Source organism: Onychostoma macrolepis, chromosome 19 (assembly GCF_012432095.1).
Source record: "Onychostoma macrolepis isolate SWU-2019 chromosome 19, ASM1243209v1, whole genome shotgun sequence".
NCBI lineage: Eukaryota > Metazoa > Chordata > Actinopteri > Cypriniformes > Cyprinidae > Onychostoma > Onychostoma macrolepis.
In genome coordinates this window covers 4,808,132-4,825,636 of record NC_081173.1, presented here as the reverse complement: position 1 = coordinate 4,825,636, position 17,505 = coordinate 4,808,132, and the positions used below count along the sequence as shown (strand labels likewise).

Below are 17,505 nucleotides of genomic sequence, written 5' to 3'. Positions count from 1 at the left end.
TTAACTGTTATTCCACAACAATATATATATATATATATATATATTTATTCAATAACTATCACATTTCTTTTACTCAACCAAGTAGCACATCAGTCAATGTTGGCAGCATTATCAGTCTGTCTTATAGGTCTATTGCGCTTAGAGAAAAAGCTAAAAAAGCTGTCACTGGTTCAGTACCTTATGTACCACAGTTGGCAGTTGACAGTTACCTTATGTACAAATATGTACCATTTAGGTACTAATATGTACTTTAAAGGTATGCACCCTTTAGGAGTAAATAAGGTACAAAGGTGTGGTACTGCCCCAGTGACAGCTTTTGTCCTTTTTTTTTGAGCAGAACAAATGATGATGACTGACTAGGGATGCAGCGATTAACCAGTTTTACAATTAACCGCGCTTTAAAACCTCACGGTTAATTAATCGTAAAGGCTCTGCTACACCGAGTGTTTCTGTTGCACGGAATGGAACTGTTGAAACTTGCGCAAAACGAAAACAAAGTTACACTAGCGGTGCACCATCTTAAAATGCCGTGCTTATCAGAGACATGGAGGCTACTAGATTAACTATGACAGAGGAACCAAACAGCGATCCTTTATTTCCACCAGAGAAATGACTGAAGTCGATAGTGTCCTCCTAAATGTTTGTGTGGGCAGATATTTTCTCAGGCCATATGTAAAATCAGATGAATAAAGATTATTAAAATGAATAAGTATGGATGACAGTTGATTTCAATAATAGTTTGTTTATTCCCCTCATTAGTAACGGTGCCCTCTGTGGGATAAAGTTAATATTAGTCTTATATTTTATCATCATTTTATATTTAGATTTATCATCCCTGTTATAGTATTATTCATAAGTCAATTTATTCTTTCCAAGTTCTGTACCTCAGGTCCAAAAGAAATGTAGAAAGAATATACAAAATGAAAACACCAAATACATTTGTGATCTATTTCCATTTGTTATTTTCAAAAGGGAAATACTGACATGGATGTTTACAGAGCAGAGGTCACGTTTTTTAATTCCAATAGGAGAGATGTACCTTTTTTGTGCTGTATTATTGGTTACAGCGTTATTTCTGTTTCAAAAGGTAGCAATCAATAACACTTTAATATCTAAAGAGTGTTTGTGATTTTATGTTGTGAAATGAATACATGCATAATAATCGTAATAATCGTGTAACCGTGATTATTCCTCAGACTATAATCATACCAACAAAATCTATAATCGTTGCATCCCTATGACTGACAAAGCATTGTTTTAAAGGTGTCATATGATGTTGCTAAAAAGAACATTATTTTGTGTATTCGGTGTAATGCAATGTGGTTTAAGGTTCAAAAAACACATTATTTTCCACATACTGTACATCATTGTTGCTCCGCCTTTCTGAAACGCGCCAATTTTTACAAAGTTCATCGTTCTGACAAGCGAGGCGTGCTCTGATTGGCCAGCTATCGAGTGCGTTGTGATTGGCTGAATACCTCAAGCGTGTGACGGAACTGTTACGCCCCTTACCATGTTGTGATGCCGTGTCGACAAGAATAAAACAATAAAACCAACTATAAACGAGGCATTTGTTGCATTCAGTGAGGACATAATTACTGATTATAATGACTCATACGGTCTTTTTACGCATTGCGCCGCGTAAACATAACACCATGTCTGCATTTGTGATCTTGAAACGCCAATCAAGCACTACTCTACACAGCTCAAAACTCGCGTTAGAATAGTCAGTAGCAAATTCTTTAAATATCGAAATGTACTTACAGGCTGTGAATCAGAAGCACCAGACTGTCCTTGCGACGTTGAAATTGCCTCACTTTATAGTGTTCACATCACAGCCATTCATAGTGTTCACATTGACACACTACTCTCTCCCAGGAACAGGAAATAGTCCTCCGTAAAATGCGCTGCACACACTCAAATATTTGCATTGTACTGTTCTGGAACAGTGTTGTAAACACAACTTAACCACTGATTTCTAGTTGTGTACTCATTTGGAAGGCCAAACAAAGTACTTTCGCTTTCACAATAAAACACAGCGTCTCCACGACATGGCACCAGCGGCAGCAACAACACTACAGCTAGAATAAAAGTTACACCTTCTTTCTTTTTGCGTATACCTTTGGGCGGTGTTATGCAAATCTTCCCACACTGTGACATAGACATGTGGGGGCGTGTTTGAATGAGCCGTTTTAGGAAGACGTGACAGAGTCTTAACTTTTATAAAGAATATCTCTTTGGGTTTGAGACTTTAATCTTTGCAACTTTACAGATCTTATCTATGCACAAACAGCTTGCAACACTCCAAAGACAAAGGAAAACAGGAAATCACATCATATGACCCCTTTAAAGTTCAGTATGTGTTTATTCAGTAGTACAGCATCACTGTAATTAATTAAAACAGAGCATCATTAAACATCTATACTATATTTGTGTTTATTTACAAACATCAAGCTAATAAGGGGATTTATGTGGAAATGTTCCAGGAAGCACAGATCGGTTTTTCAAAAACAAGATGTGTAAAAGCAGAAGTATTATACAGTCAGAGAGCAGACTCACACATCTCAGTCCAGCACACTGATGCTGTGTGCCATCAGGACTCAATAATAAGAACAGCCTGATGGCTTCTGGCCAACTGACCAAACTGACACTTGCTCTTTTGGGCCATTTCTGCCCAGTGACACTACAGTCTATACCTTGTCATGCAAACTTAAAAATGAGGTTTCCTTGATACATTAATATTTAATTTAGGGCTGGTAATTTAACACGCTAATTAGATTAATTAATTACGGTGAAAAATAACATGTTAAAATTATTAATGCATTTGACGCACTTGCCCCGCCCCCAACCTATGTGGGTCATCTGACATTTAATACAGTTGATTGATGACAAATATTACATCATTCCAAGTTTCCTGATTCTAGTTTAGTCTTGTTCATAGTCTGGTTACCTGAGTCTTGTATTCTAGTCTGTTTATCTCGTCCTGTCTGTCTGCTACCTGCCCTGAAATTATAGTCTGTCTTGGATTATCTCTTTGTATTGCCGTTTCGGACTCTGTATGCCCCTCGTCTGGACTATTGTCTGTCTGTTTGGATTATTCATTTGCCTCGCCCCCTGGATTATGTTCGCCATCGATTGACCCTCGCCTGTTTACTGGACTACTCTTGTGTCTTGTCCACAATATACCTGTTTGCCAATTTCTGACTCTTTCCTGTTTCGTGACCACATCTTTAAATAAAAGCTTGCATATCCGCACGCCTCTCGTCCCTGTCGCCTCGTTACAACATCAAAGTACCACGAGAGCGATTCAAAAGCATAAGGAGATGTCTGCTCTCTATAGCTCTTGTGGTACTTTGATGTCACACACCGATCGGTCTGATGGTGACGATCCGCTTCGAGTCGAACAAGCCTAATGATTCAATGGACCATTCATAAAGAACCATTTACTTCACTCCTGAATGAATCTGCCATTTGAACGAATCAAATGAATGAATAAATGACTTGATGACTTAATCATTAAGACATTTACCACCACCTACTGGATGTTTTAGTTTATTATTTAGAGTATCATTTCATTAAATAAATAATTTCTTATTTCCACAGTAATAATAATAAAATTAATAAAATAATATAGTTCACCCACCCAAAAATGACAATTGTGTCATCATTTACTCACCCTCGTGGTCCAAAAGAGTAATAAATTTTATCAAACAAAATATTTTTTGCTGAAGCTACTTTTTGTAATGTCTGTTTGATGCTTTACACACCAATGACTTTAAATTATCTTTTGGGAGTAATTTCTCAGCCAAATTTGATGTGCGATTAATTAGATTAATTAATCACCACATCATGTAATTAATTAGATTAAAACTTTTAATTGCTTACCAGCCATAATTTAATTATAGACAATATATAAACTGGAAGCTCCCGGAAGCTACTGGAAGCTCCTGACACCAAGACAAATTCCTGGTGAGTGTAAACACACTTGGCAATAAAGCTTTCTAATTCTGAATAAAGCTCTTTCTAAACATCTTTTTCCAACAGTTTCCAGCAAACACACTACCATTTAAATGTTTGGGGTCAGTAACATTTTTTTAAAGAACTTAATACTTTCATTCCGCAAGGATGCATTAAATTGATCAAAAATGACAGTAAAGACAATAGATAATGTTTTTAAAGACTTCTATTTCAAATACATGCTGTTCTTTTCTTTTCAACATCAATAATAATAAATGTTTCTTGAGCAGCAAATCATCATATTAGAATGGTTTCTGAAGGATCATGTGACACTGAAGACTGGAGTAATGATGCTGAAAATTCAACTTTGATCACAGCAATAAATTACATGTTAAAATGTATTAAAATAGAAAACAGTTGTTTAGTTGTTAGTGCTTTACTGTTTTTTTTTTTGTTTGTTTTTTTTGCTTGTTTTTTTTTTTAGCAAATAAATACAGCCCTAAAAACAGTAGTGTGATTTCACATGCAGGAAAATGCAAAACTGAAGCACATTTTATATAGTTTGCAAGGCAACTATATTGAACTCATATTTGAGATTCAAGCATAACTGCGCTGTTCAAGACAGTGAGTGTTTATGACATATTTATTACTGGTTATTTATAACATTTGTTAAGTAAAAGAGCAGAACAAGATTTTTTTTTTTTGCTAAACATCTTTCCATCAGAAATTTTAAAAATAATTTTATAGAATGCACTCAACAACAGTATTTCTAGCTTATTAAACAATTTAGCATAATTAGAAAATGCATATTCACTATTAAAATTTCCATGATTTTTTTAGGACTGAGAAAGGAAGGTGAGGAGAGAGTGAACTGAGAGAATATGATAAGTGCTGATCTCTGGTTAAATCCACAGGAACAACAGCTCCAGCTCTGGAATGCTGCTCTGTGATTGGCTGGCAGGAGCGGGAACTGCTGATTGGGCATAAAAACGGGAAGCGGGAACCCCACAGGAGCAGGTGTGACAGTACACCCAACACAAACACATTCACGCCTGCAGCCACACAAAACACACACTTTCACTTCAGGACTGAGTGGTATGAACAAAATCACAAATTTTATATCACAATATACATACTGTATGTGTGAACAACACAAACTCATTGTATTGCATCAGATCATTTGAAATTTAGTGCACGAGTCTTGTTTTTTGGCTTGACAGCCCCAGTCCCCATCCACTTTCATTGTATGGGAAAGAGCAACGTGAACATTCTCCCAAATATCTGATTTTGTGTTCATCTCAAGAAAAATACAGGATTTGATGTGAGCATTTTTCAGTTGAACTATTTCTTTAAAACACATATGCATACAATTTTGATTGGACGGATGCGCAACAAAAATCCCTTCCTCTGGGTGCATCATCTTTGTATTTGTTTCTTCCGCTGTGTTTACCGTCAGTCACACCTAGCACTGACGAGACAACAACAGAGGCACTTTAGGGTTTCGGTGACAATAAACGATGGGAAGATAGAGTAAACAGAGTAGTGGAAAGCCTAAGTGCTGTGTGCTTTTGTAACTGGATGCAGAAAGTGAGCTTAAGACTGGAAAGCGGCTTTAAAATTAATCGGGGTCCTGTGTGGGATTAGAGAGAAACGCTCTCTCTCTCTCTCTCTCTCTCTAATGTAGGGAGAACAAGCATCTGGATCTCGCTGTCAGTTGTTCTTGCTCTCACTGTCATGTTGGTCTGCATCTTTAGACACCCGGTTTCTGCTCACCCTGTGCTCAAGGACAGGAGCCAGCTGTGAGTGACCCAGAAAACTCTTGCCTGAGCAATCTCGATTTACATAGACAACAGAAACACGGAACGTGGAGGGATTTTTTTCTGATGTTAAAATCCTTTTTCGTATTCCAGTTTAATGCACTGAGACTATAAGTAAGCTATTAACAGGCTGACATTGTGAATACATTTACATACTCTTTAAAACTTTCAGTTGAACTAATTCATCTTTTTAAAATATCTTTTTAAAGTACATTTTTTAATGAAACAAACCTAGATAATGTAATTGAAGCATTAATTGAACTTGACTGCGCCTGCTCCGAGTTAATGTGCAGAGTTGTTTAATCCCATACAATAAATAAATAAATGTTGGCCAAAAACGCATTTCGAATATATGCTAATTATATTTTGTAAATAACACTGCTTACACAAATACATTTTTCAAATTTAAAATATCTTGTAAAATGCAAAAATATATTACAAAATATCTCATGGGACAAAAATGCATCCAATACATCCAAAAAAAAAAAAAAATGTTCCAAAAAAATTGTAAAATACAATGCAAATGCAAAGCATTTTTTATTATATATATATATATTTATATTAATATATACTTAGATATAGGCCTAGCCTATTTAATAAATAAATAAATCAAATATAAGCTACTTGAAATGTAAAACCATGTTTTAGCAGTATATGGTTGGCCATTTTTGTATATTTTGTAATATATATTCAAATATATATATATATATTGGCCAGAAGGGATATTTACAGATACTTGGACATGAAGACTGAAGCTCTATGGAAAAACCCGCTGCAGCCTGATTATAATTCACAAGTAAACCTAAGCAACCAGATCACATTTTGAGCAATCACTCTCATATTTTCTTAAAAGTCATAATCTAGTTGTTTTTGTAATTCCATTTGGTGCCACTAATGGTGCCAAAATTGCACACTTCACCGTTTGAGAGCCTCTGGATTTAATACACAAGCATTCAGTCAGAGAAAGGTCCGATAAACCAAATTAAGATGCCAATTTTCTGCAAACCACCGATGGACAGACCAAATTAACAAAATTGAGAGGTTCCTCTTGGGACAACCAAAGGGTAAGTGGCTGGGGCCGTAAAACACACACACACACAGGGGCTCAGGAGGATGAACTCAGAACAATCAAACCAATCAATGACCACATGGTCGCACAGGCCGCCACAGTGCACCTGATCTCCATGGACACCAAACGGATGGGGGCAGTCGCTCGAGACGGCGGGAACAAAACAGACAACAGAAGAAAGAAAAGAAGAACTACCAAAAAACATGAACATGAATCAAAATTGACTAAGAAACTTGAATTATGAGAACAAGATGTTACTTAGCAGATCAATGAGAAAGAGAAAGCATAACAGAACCGTTAAACTGCAATACGTTTAACACCCAGGGTCCCAAACAATAACGCTTCTACTATTAACACTTCAGGTGTGGTGGGCTTATGAACTCTCACAATTCATAATTCTACAAAGAATTTCTCATTTCAACAGAGCTGAACCCTGATAGTGTGCTAAACATCCTTCTGATCTGAAATGCAGAAGTTCTGTGCAGAAGTTGAAGGGCTATCAAGAACAAACAAACACCGGAAAGACCTTAAGGAACCGTAACTGTACTCACTTCATGGACACTTGCACTAGTATAACCAGACATACTCCTGAGTGCTTTTGCTGCACAACAGAATGATAGCAAAGAGCATGCAAAGTACATGCATATTCAGAAAATCACATCAGAGACAATACTGTTTAATCAAAAGGAAAAGGCATTTTTTTATTACACATCTCATGAGAAAGGCTTACCTCACTTCAATTTAGAAATGGGGGTTGATTGCATAACATTTCTGAATGGGCACAGACTGAGGCCAAAGCACAGAAACAATAAACTGAAGGTAGCTATTATAGTAACATGGCCTCTGGGTTTGAAATGCAATGCAAAGTCTCCAGGCCTCACTGCATGTGATTTGTTGACTTCAAAACTGTGGGAGACTGATGCATCAAAAGGTTGTTTTATTTTACTGTAGACCACAGATCTGCACTGTATAAAGTGAAACTGTGCAAAATATGATCTGACATTTAAACATATATTTTGTTGGTGCAGCCAGATTTATTCTGCAGTATTAAATAATACAGAATAAAACAAGTTGTCACCATTTGAAGCACGTTTTACCTGACAAACCATTTTACAGCGAACAAAGAAAGAAAGATAAAGATAGATAGCTAACTTGAGCGCCTTTTAATTTGATGTTAGATCTAATTATCTACCCCTATTAAACCGAGTTACAACCGTATTACGCACATCAAGCTTTAGTAATAATCACTGAAATAGCAATGCAACATTGTTTATAGTAAATACACCTGTCTGAAGTAAACATGCGCTTTATTCTCTCACAGCCTCACGGGACAATTTCCCACGACACGACCCAGCGGACATAAAACTGCACAGAAATGATACATTTCGCGACTAAATAGTGATATTTTAAATCAAAGCGCTTAAGTATGAAAACAGTAGCCTGTGCTGAGTGTTATTAACTATCACATCCATGTGAGGTGCGCACAGAGCACCGAAACAACACAATAAATCAGAGAGCTCGCCAAACGACTAGAACTTAAAGGCTTTTGTAGTTTTTTGACAGCTGTCCATCAAAAAGCGTTGATATTGAGGGTCATAATGGATGAGCAGGTGCAAGTGAATGAATGTCTGAAAATGGCGCCGAATGTGAAAAAAAAAAAAAAAAATGTCAACAGATTCCCGTCCTCGCGAGCATCACACAATACATAATCCAGCAGCAAGATTGCCCTCTTACCTTTCCCTTTAATTCATCAACGAGGAGAAATAATCCACTACAAGATCTCCACAAACCGCTTTCCCACAGATTTCACACAACAAGCAAACCCATGTACAAAATTATCCAAGCTATTTTAAAACGGTGTTTAGATTCTAGTAAAAAAGGGGGGGCTAGCTATGCAATGAGCCAGGCGTATTTGGAAAGGCGACCAATGGGAGACGAGCAGAGGTAGGAATGAGCCAATCAGACGCGAGATCACTCAGCTTCGGTGCCTGCGCTAAGGCTGTAGCAGCATCGTAACCAAGGAGACTTAGAAACGGGATCAACCGGATTCGTTTTGTAACTGTTTCGTTTCAGATGCTACTTTGTTTCCAGAATAGGTATAACTGACTGAACACCTTTTCATCAGCTTTTTACACAGCTGCCTGTCCCCTAAATAAAACAAAAGGTTTTCAGGGGGAAAGTGTTATCAGAATTCATTTCATCATTTCATCTCAGTAACATCCGATAAAGGTTTTGCTGCTTTTGTGAACTTGTTCTGCTAGTGGAAAAAAATTTATTCAATTTTATTTATTTTATTTTTGTATTCTTTGTGTCCGTTTTATTTTATTACCATTTCTTTTAAAGAAAAAAAAATGTAATTATCGCCACAAATCTCGGATATAAACTGCATAATTCAGGTTCAGTTATGAGGTGTCTCCTGCCATTAATGGACATCTAATGTCTCCATTGGATTGTAGTAAATCTCAGCGTTTTGTCAAACCACACAATAATTATGACTGGAGGGTTGGGTGTGTTCCCTCTGCCCTCAAAATACTCCATCATCCATCACTACTAGTAAATAATGCATGATGGTGCCGCCCAAGCGACTGCACAAACAGAAAGTGCATGTGCACTTTTATTTGTTTTGGTGTGGAAGTAAATTCTAAGCATTCGGCAAACAGTCTTAAAAATAAAGGTTCTTTAGTGGCATTGATGCTTCCATGAAGAACCTTTGGAATTTTTAGAATACGTTTTTTAGAATATTAATATGTTCTTCACACTAAGAAATAAAAAAAATAGTTCTTTTTAGAACGGTTCACTAAAAGGTTCTTTAGGGATCCAAAAACAGGAGAAAACCCACTTTTGGAACTTTTATTTTTATGAGTAAAGAAAAAAATCACTTAAAACTTAAAATATTAATGGTTTTATAACCTGAGAGGACCTCGAGGGACGTCATAAAGCTTTGTCCTTTTTAAAAAAAACACAACTGTATCTTTTATAAGAGGCTGGTTTGATTGATAATTAATAGTATATGGATCTCTGTCTGTCACATTCTGATCTCCTGTGGTTTCCTGCGTCAGGAGAATTGGCCCTTCCCTTCACTAATTTAAAGGGCAGGTGTTTTGCCATCCATCTGCTAAAACAAAATGACAGCACCAACCAGACAGTCACAGTCCCCAGAGATGGGCGCGACAGAGGGAGACAGTCCCACCCCACCCCGCCCCGTCCTTCCAGAACCTTCTGCATCTCCTCCCCCGCATCTTCTCCATTAACATCTGTGGTAGTGGCACCAGCTGGGCAACAAAGCCCTAATTACTGCTCTGTCAAGCACCCCATCATTAGTCAAATACCTCTAACCTGACAGGCCATCGGAGGATGAATAATGTCACGTCAGACGCGCGCACACTAATATGGGCCAGAGATCGTTAGTGCAGTCAAAAATCGTCAGCAGTACACTGGCTGTGTTTCAAACGCAACCCATTTCTGAGCATCACAGGATGTCTAGAGACTTCAGTCAAAGCATGACCTCTACATATAGTAATGAAGATAAACTGCATGCATGGTCTGTCAGAAGCTGGAATAATACAGATTTTGTTGTTGTTTTTCAAGAAAAGTCTATTATGCTCAACAAGGCTGCATTTATTTGATCAAAATAAAGAAAGAAATCAGTTCAAATACACAGTCTTCAGTGTCACGTGATCCTTCAGAAATCATTCTAATGTGCTGATTTGCTGATCATTTATTATTGGTGCTCAATTATATTATCAAAACAGCTGCTTAATAAATGAAAATTCAATGAACAACATTTGTTTGAAATAGAGCTCTTATGTAATTATAAATGTCGTTACCGTCAATTTTGAGCAATTCAGTCTGTTCTTGTTGAATAAAAGTATGAATTTCCTTTTTTTTTTTAAGTTTGATGCAGCAGCAACATTGACAACATTGATCAGCAATGATAATAATCAGAAATGTTTCTTGAGCAGCAAATCAGAATATTAGAATGATTTCTGAAGGATCATGTGACACTAAAGACTGGAGTAACGATGCTGAAAATTGCTTATTTAAAAAAACATTACAAAAATTATTACTACGGATTATTAACTGGCAGTGTAAGTAGAAATAAGAAGAAAATGACAAGAAACATATTAATGTAATGCTATTTTTGTTGCCACTCAATGAGGCAAGATATAACAGTAAGACAATAACTGAATATACAGTTTAACAGCTGGGCAAAATAAAATAAAATACATTTAATACATACATACAAACATTTTATTTATTAAAGGCCACATTTTAATTATATATATATATATATATATATATATATATATATATATTAATATATGATTAATCGCATCCAAAATAAAAGTTATTTATTTATTTTTTTTGTTTTGTTTTGATTACATATACTTTTTTTTGTTGTTGTTAAAAAAGACTGATATGATGAAAACCACTGTACTTGCTCTCTTCCTCTGGGTGTTTTTGAGTTTCACTGTTTCCTCCTGGGATGAATATTTTTTTGTTTGTTTGGTGTTTGGCATGTTGTTAATCCAGAGCTCAAGCCAGTGGCCACCTGTTCCTCCATTTTTCCTCATCTGACTCTCTGCTGACATCTGCTGACAGCGTGTAGAAGCACATGACTGCTAATATGTGGTCCTTTTATTCTCTGGGTCACAAAATGAAGCAAATAAAGTATGATATCCTGAGACCCGGAAAAAATTAAAAATAAATAAAAAAAATAAAAGTTTTGTGAATTTAGTATTTTTTCATGTCATTACATTGTTTAGAGCATAAGACATTTTTTTGAAAAATAACAATTTTGAAAAAATATATATTTTTATTCATGTTATGCTATGTCCTCGGTAGAGGACACCGGGACTAAAAATAAAATAATAATAATAATAAAATAAAAAGACATGAATGAACATGCATAGGCAAAAACAATTGATTTTTTATTTTTTTTAATCACCAATACATTTTTAGGTTTCAGGTTTCATGTATAAAGATGCTATGAAAGATATAAGAGAATGATTTAATACACCATTTTTCTTTATGCAGAATGTGTGTAAAATGGCCATAAGCGGGTTTTACAGGCTTAAACAGGTTATCTATAAATTGTATCTAATTTGCATATTAATGTGTTTTTGGGGCAACGTAATGAAAAAAGAAGTAATAATTGTCAAGTTCAGATTGAAATCTAATTTATTTCCCTATTCATTTGTTGTGTCTCCCAACATGCGTAATAAACATGCTTTTAGTCCCGGTGTCCTCAGCTAAGGACATGTATAAAATCAATGTCCTGTTTCGTAACAGAAAGTCATATATTGATTTGAAACCCCATAACATTTTCCTGAGATGTTGATTTAGGGCAAACAGTTTAAAAATGAGTCAGATTTAAATGATAATTACAAAATATTATCATATTTCCATAAGAGTGTTACATTTGATCACTAAATTAATGTCAGCCATTTTTAAAGACCAAGGAAAGGGAGTGAAACATCCAATCATTTGGTATCTCTGAGAAGCCCTGAATGTGCTCTGTACAGGACATCCAGACTTAAAACTGTGGCATGTATAGTCTCAGAGAAATTCACTGAAATATAATGTCCTCATATGAGGATGCAAGGTCTCATATCCTGCATGAGAAAAAACGCTATTCTATGCATTCCTAAGAAAATGAAACAAAGTGTTCGATATGTGTTTTAATGAGCATAAAACTACTAGGCTATACAATTATTAAGTTCTCGCATTAAAATGGTATAAATTGTGAAGAGAGAGGCTAGAATTAAGCTGGTGTTAAATGTGCTAAATAAAAAAATAATAAAAAAAACTGATTACTGTTTGAAATGAAGGCTGAAATAAAATCAGTAGGCTATTTTATCTATTTTTGTTCCCATTTAGTTCTTAAAATGAATTGTTTCAGTTTTGGTTTGGGTCTGCTGTAGCCTTTATTGCTGTGGTCTTGAAGGAACTTGCCTTTGATTTAGCATTTGGATAAATGATAAATGATGGCGAAAGTTATTATTATTTAATTAAAATAAATTTTATAATGTCAGTAAAAAATAACAACTATGGGTATTGGCGAACATTCAAATACCACGGCTTCCTAACACCCCGATTAACTTATTCACTTGTAAAATAAGGCCTCGAGTGTATTTAATATACTGATTTACCATGTCACTAACGCTCTGAAGAAAACATGTAAATGCTGAATCATTGAAAGTGGGCAGTATTTACAGTAATTTAATCTTAAAAGCCTTAAATCAATTTCATTTAAATATAAATTAATTTCTGGAAGCTGTTTCCTAAGCAGGGTTTTGTAAAAGATCTCTTTGAACTCTGTTTATCTATCAATTGTTCCCGTTTCCCAGCATCTGTCAGTGTCTGAACCCTGTGAAAGGCTTTTATAGTGAAGTGTCTCTTCCTCAGCCTGAGGTTTTGTGTTTCAGGCCTCATCTCTGACAGCACAGATACACTGATCTGATTCCATCTGATATTCGTACTTTCTGAATCACTGTTTTAAAAACAATTTTAGGATTTTCTTAACCAAATCTTACTCTTAACAGCCAAAAATGATGAAATCGGTGCAGAAGAGAGCATACATTTCTTCTTTCATGCTGCTTTACACACTCTGTATTTAGCGCAGGGAAGACTGATACTGTACCTCACTGCATTAAACAAAATGTGAGTTCAATGACGGAAGCCTACTGTAACATGCAGCAATGAAAGACTGGTTTTTGTTCTGCTGAGTTTTGCAGATCTCAATATAAAGATTAGAAGTAAAATGACAGACTCACCACAAATCACACCGGACCATTTCCAACGATATCAGCAGCCAATGAAGGATGACCCAGTTCAGTTGTGAAACAGAAAAAAGAGAGGTAGAGAAAACATATCAGAAATACATTTGAAAACCGATATAGCCTAACATAAAAAAAGCATACTTAGTTCATGTTATTATTATTATTATCATTATTTATCTGCCACTTAGTAAAAATTGACATGTCAACTCATTCCAAAAATAAATATAAATATAAAATAAATAATAATAATAATAATATTCGGCCTGCATTTTTGGTAAAAATTATTAAAATATTAAGTTTGATTTCAAATACATTTTTGTTTACTTTTGTATGAAAAAGCATTAATTCCAGTCATTATTGATTTACTATTATGATTTTCCAAAATAATTTTACTCACAATTCATACACCATAACATATTTTGAGTTTGGCATAACTAGTATATTTATCATAAAAAAATACCCATGGAGCTTTAATATTTTATTAATTGACTTTATTAATTGACTTTCCTATGTCTAGAAATCGCACTTTTAAAATAAGGAATTCAATGAGCGTTTAAACAGCTGCTAAAAATAATAAACAAATATTTGTATGAAACAAATTCATCATAAAAATTGTTTTAACTTCAATTCGTTGTTAAAATAGAGTCATCTATCCATAACAATACTTTTCTCTATAGTGGAATAGTCGTCTCATCTGAATCAGGAGAGAAATCTGCACAGATCAAACACTAAACAAATATGTGGGTGGATTTTGATGTGAGAGGACAACAAGAGATGGACTTTTTCACCAGAGGAAGCGTTATTATGGATTATGGACTCATATTTTATCTATAAGCGACGGTTTAAAGTTAAAAAATGTCTTTATTTATTTATTTATATGTTTGTTTCTTACAAACATGCAGCTTTTCACTTCACAAGTCATTATCTGATGGACTGGAGTGGTGTGGATTACTTGTGGATGATTGTAATTGTTACGAATCCGCCATCAGAAGTCGCTCTTCCATCATATTGACTCTCACACCACACAGACTACACAGTTACATGTCACTCCGGACTACAGTTCCCATCATCCATTGCACTGACACAGCTGAATGCACTGATCACACAGTTGTCACCAATCACACGCTCACCTGAGAGCTATTACACACTCTATTTAATACCCACTCAGATCTGTTCAGATCGCCGAGTATTGTCTAGCGTATATCACTTGTCTAGCGATAGCTACTCTACGGAGCCATCCCACGCTTGCCCTCGGATTACTCTTGTGCCATGTCCATGCCATACTCGTTTGCTGTTATTTGACCCTGCCTGTGTTTTTACCATGTTTCATAATAAAACCTTGCAATTGGATCCGCTTGCCTCACATCTCGTGGACTCCATTACAGTGATATTTGTATCGGCTGTTTGGAATCTCATTCTGACGGCACCCATTCACTGCAGAGGATCCATTGGTGAGCAAGTGATGGAATAATACATTTCTCCAAATCTGTTCTCATGAGGAAAAAAAAAAACTCCTCTACATCTACATATATTTTCATTTTTGTGTGAACTATTCCTCTTGGGTGAAGTCATCTTGAGGCTCTCTTATAGAAGTTTGTTGCATCTGAGCATCACTGCACTAAACCATTACAAAGGCGTGAGCCAATTTAAAGTGTGGTCAATCACACTAAAGAGAAGAATGTAAGAGGGACTTTTATGTTTCCTTCCCAGTGCTACTTTAAACCCAGTCAACTTTGACAGTTCTTTCTACCTCAGCAAACTGAAAAAATAGGAGACAGAAAAGAGCGAGTGAATATGAGCTAGCTCTCTATAAATACTTTCTCTTGCTCTTATCACTCACTAGTAATGTTCAATATTTAATGTTGCCCAGAATGAAACCAAACTCCCATTAAGCTGAAGACAGGTGTCTCGTGTTTCATTATCCCGATGCTGCTCTTCTCCACAGCCTTTCTTGCTCCCCTGAATTACATTTCCAAAAGATAATGAAGAACATGACTTGGTCACAAGAGGACGGTATGGATACCAGGTCGAAGGTTTTTCGAGAAAAATGACTCATCTTTAACTCTGCTCCTCACACAAAGCTATTGTATGGCTCTTCAGAGGACTTTCATTATAGTACACAAAACACATGGACTATTCCATGATCATTTTATGTTGCTTTTCATACTTTTTGGAGCCTAACAGCTACCTGTCACTCTATGCTTTTGTTATATGGATAATACTGCTAAACACTTTCAAATGCGAATTGTGTTTTTATTTTATGTGGTAATTGCCACAGCATGCCAATAGAGCTTAATATGTACATAAATGGAATATTTTTTTAACCTCATTCCAAACAAACAAGGATGAGTTTGTATCCACTTTCTGACACTTGTGAGTGCTGACAAAAGTGCAATAGTCTGCAATACTGCTTAAAGTATTATATAACATATCAGTGAAAGCATCAGTGCAGAGCCAGGGCTGATAACACTTGTGAAAATGAAGTGTGCTTAGTTGAATGAGCACTTGTAGAATACTTTGAATCTTAAAAGTGCATTTTTTTTTTCTGAACTTATTAACAAAATAAAAGGCCACTTAAGTGTATTTAAAGAGTTCACTTCCATGACTATGTTTCTTAACATGCTTATAGACTTTTTAAAATGTACTTTGAAATAATGTCAAGGTTTTACTTTTTAAAGGTTTTACTATTAAACTGCAACTTCATCATTACAAATGTGTAATTACATATACTATTTAAATACATGATGTACAAGTTTTAGTAGAAATGACATTAAAGAGTAATTTAGTTCATCATAAATACTTGTCAGTAAATTCAGCAGTACACTTTAATCATATTCCAATGACAACAGAATAATTATGAAATTACATAAAGATGAACTTAAGTCCTACTTAAGTGGAAAAAAATATTACTCCTCAACTAAAGTTCAAGTTTCAACTAATTGCACTGAACATAAATGTAAACTATGAAGCATTTTTTTTCATTTAATTGTAAATAACATGCTATTAACGCTTTGAAAACGTTAAAACAAGTTTGCAAGTATATTCTATCACACTTAAAACACTCAAATGCTGATTCAGATGGTGATTTAATGCTGATCACCAAAACATGTCAGTGATTTTTAATCACAGGTGTACTAGTTCATCCTTAAATAAAAATGATGCATAGTTCATTCACCCTCATGTAATTCTACATCTGTATGGCTTTCTGAAAAGTAGAAATGGTAACACTTTACAATAAGGTTCATTAGTTAACAGTAGTTAACAACATTAGTTAACATGAACTAAGAATGAACAATACTACTACAGCATCCTAAGATTATTCATCTTAATGCTATTTTCAGCATTTACTAATGCATTATTAAAATCACAAGTTGTGTTTGTTAACATTAGTTAATGCACTGTGAACTAACGTGAACTAACAATGAACGATTGTATTTTTATTAACTAACGTTAACAAAGATGAATAAACACTGTAATAAATGCATTGTTCATTGTTTGTTCATGTTAGTTAATACATTAACTAATGTTAACAAATGACACCTTATTGTAAAGTGTTACCGAAGAAATTTAAATGTCTGTTTTTTTGCTTTTTTAATTTTCATACAATATAAGTCATAAAAAATCTTATTTTGTCAGGAGGAAAAAAAAGTCAGACAGACAAATTATGACAGATTTTTCATCATTAAACAAAAAAGCAGCATATCTTTTATTTTAATTATTTACATGATTTAGATAATGATTAATTTTGTTAAATAAAATCCTATTGGTCTAACATAATGACATTGAAACTCTATTCTAATCTATTCCAAAAACTCTTTCAAAGAACCAGAAACTGTCACAGAAACATTAATACATTAATCCTATAAATCCATACACAGAA

At 34.9% G+C, this 17,505-nt stretch overlaps 1 protein-coding gene across 1 annotated transcript in view; it reads right to left on the bottom strand.

Annotated features, from left to right (window-relative positions):
* epb41a (erythrocyte membrane protein band 4.1a) overlaps positions 1-8,721 on the bottom strand; it is a 68,852-nt gene extending 60,131 nt beyond the window's left edge. The window contains 1 exon segment of the mRNA XM_058752952.1: positions 8,578-8,721. The gene's annotated coding sequence lies outside the window, so the exon portion shown is untranslated.
* Between the last annotated feature and the right edge of the window lie 8,784 nt (positions 8,722-17,505).